The sequence below is a fragment of the Hipposideros armiger genome, unplaced genomic scaffold, assembly GCF_001890085.2.
Source record: "Hipposideros armiger isolate ML-2016 unplaced genomic scaffold, ASM189008v1 scaffold_13, whole genome shotgun sequence".
Lineage (NCBI taxonomy): Eukaryota > Metazoa > Chordata > Mammalia > Chiroptera > Hipposideridae > Hipposideros > Hipposideros armiger.
Genome location: NW_017731363.1, coordinates 5,066,123 through 5,068,700, shown reverse-complemented (window position 1 = coordinate 5,068,700; position 2,578 = coordinate 5,066,123). Strand labels below are relative to the sequence as shown.

The 2,578-nt window shown below is 49.7% G+C and overlaps 1 protein-coding gene and 1 non-coding gene across 10 annotated transcripts in view; one reads left to right on the top strand and one right to left on the bottom strand.

The window, feature by feature from the left end:
- MAP7D2 (MAP7 domain containing 2) overlaps positions 1-2,578 on the top strand; it is a 111,821-nt gene that overhangs the window by 2,967 nt on the left and 106,276 nt on the right. The gene's annotated exons all lie outside the window — the stretch shown is intronic.
- On the bottom strand, positions 1,599-1,672 carry TRNAM-CAU (transfer RNA methionine (anticodon CAU)). Its single transcript has one exon. It is a non-coding gene; the product is annotated as a tRNA-Met (tRNA).

The following is a 2,578-nucleotide window of genomic DNA, read 5'->3' as shown; positions in this document are numbered from 1 at the left end:
GGCTGCAGCCTACGCCGCTACGCAGTCGCCGTCGCCTCACGGGCAGCCCAGCTCCAGGTTGAGCTGTTGTTCAGCATCTTAGCTGTAGAGGGCAGTGTCACTAGCCCTCGTATGTGGGATCCGAACCGGGGCCCTCTGGCGTCCCAAACCAGTTCTTAACCAACGCGCCACTTGGCCGGCCCCAGTAAAGTCTTGATTATTGAGGTTTTATTATAACCCAACCTGGAATCTGGTCATTCTTCGGTTGCCTAAGGTCTTATCATTCCTGCATATTTTGAGGGTCAATTTTTGTTCCTAAGCTTGTGCTGAGTGCTGTGAGCCCTGGAAAAGACTAAAAGGCCTGCGATGTGTAGGCTATCTGACAACTTCACGTCCACACACTGGGAAAATGGATATGAGTTGACGTGTGGTTTTCCTGGGCGCTGTTGTAGAAGGTGGCCAGGGACTACCTCAGGTTGTTTCCTCTAGCAACAGATTCTTCCTATGTTGAAATCCTGGGCATGTTCCCATTATCCACCGGTAATGCTTTCTTTCCTGTTAATTACCCCCACCCCCCATGGAAATTTCCGAATGTACTGTTCTTTTTGGTGTCATATGCACTATGTAGTGAAAGAGGAGCAAGCACCTGTTGTTTGGATCTCCTTAAATACCTTTGCCAGCAGGTAGAATCATCAGATCTCAGCTGTCAGACTGCCTCAGTGTAACGAGTCCTGTGCTCCCCTCAGCCTGAAATGCCTGCCCTTTTGCTTTGGGGGTTCACTTCCTCTAGGCTCCTCTCAGAGGAGGAACGTCCTCTTGTCTGTGCCTGTGGCATCTCCAGCGAAGCATTCTTCTTATTCTGTGTATGTCATATTAACCTTCCAGTTCCTCTCGGGTGCCCACTATAAGCAGGACCCTAAACTGGTGGCTACTGCTGTCACTAGAGCTGAGAGTAGATTGAGGTCCAGACAGCCTGGGTGTGAATGCCACCTCTCCTTCCTGCTGTTTCACCTTAGGGAAGTTATGTGACATCTCTGAGCTTCAGTTTTCTCACCTTTAAAATAAGCTGAAGAACAACACAGGGAGATAGGAGCACTGCTTTGAGGATGAAGAAATTAATATCTGTAAAGCAGTGCCTGACAGGACGTGCTCAAGCTGGAGAGTGTAGAGGTGCAAACTGCAAGTTCAGGGACGCTTTCCCCCAAGGCCCAGAGTAAGGTGGGGCTGGGTGGGAAAGGCTGAGAGTAGGCCCCTAAGGAATCAGAGTTCTTCATCCTTTTCTCAGAGTTGCATTTTACACCATTCCTGAACACTTTCATCCTGAAACTGCTTGGACCTAAGAAGAGCAAGTCCCTTGGGCAACGGGAAGGACTCCCGTGTCAGTAGGGAAAGACACAAAGTTGGATTTGGTCTGGGGCTTCTGGCTTTTTTAGTGATGGCGCTATAGGACTTTGACGTGGCAGGACCTTCAGGGCAAACTGCTGAAAGAGAAAGGTTTCTCTTCTTTATTTTTTTAATTCAAAACAATTTTATTGGGGAACAACCATGGTCACTGCTTGCACATTGCTTTCATGCTACAATAGCATAGCTGACTCTTTTAAGGAGGGCGCAGCTCTCGGTGGCCCATACGGGGATCAAACCAGCGACCTTGGTGTTATGAGCACCACGCTCTAACCAACTGAGCTAACAGGTCATCCCCGAAAGGTTTCTCTTCTGATGTCCTGACCCTGGTGTCACAACTGGTTAAAGTCTGTCATTTCTGTTTTTAACCCTTCCTCTCCAAGATTAAAGGATGTTTTCCTCTCCATCCAGATGCCCTGTCTTCTGCAGTGGTTTGTTTTTTAAGAGAACACCTGGTCATCAGTAGTAATTATACTGACTGACTTATAAAACAGGATTTGCAGGGTTGATTTGGGCGGGCGAAAGATGGGGATTTGGGGGGCGGGGTGCTAGTAAATAGCCTGGTGGGCCTTGTTGGGAGGACTTAACAAGTTATGACTTGTAATGTGCTCAGCATAGTAAATGCTCATGGGACAGGTGGTATGATGCTGACGATACTGCTTGGTTTTGGGGGGCTGTCCGCGTGCTGAGTTGGCTCTGGCAGCAGTTCAAGGATTTGAAAACTTCCCATGGCCCTACCCTCTGTCCTCTTTCGAATGAATTACACCAGAGGAAGGAAGAGGTGATGGGTGAGGGTGGCAGCCCTTGGGGTGCCATGGCACAGAAGGGCTTACTCACTGTCCACCTCACATCTGAGGGGAACAACTTTTTTTTTAAATTTTTTTTATTGGGGAGTTAGGGGAGGGAACAGCATTGGGGAATCAGGGAAGGGGAACAGACAAGTTGCTGACCTTTTGTTCTTCAGTCTAGTTGTGGAGGACGTTGCTTCACTGGCCCATGTTGGTATTATCTTTGCGCTCTTCCCAGGTGAGGCAGATGGGTCACTGGCCACTGGACAGCCGCTCACGGCGGCTCTTGGCAGCTCACGCCTGCTGCCGGCTGCTCATGGTAGCTTATGGCAGCCCACTGCAGTATCACTGCAGCCTACGCCATCACTGGTGACCCACGGCAGCCCAGCTCCAGGTCGAGCTGTTGTTCA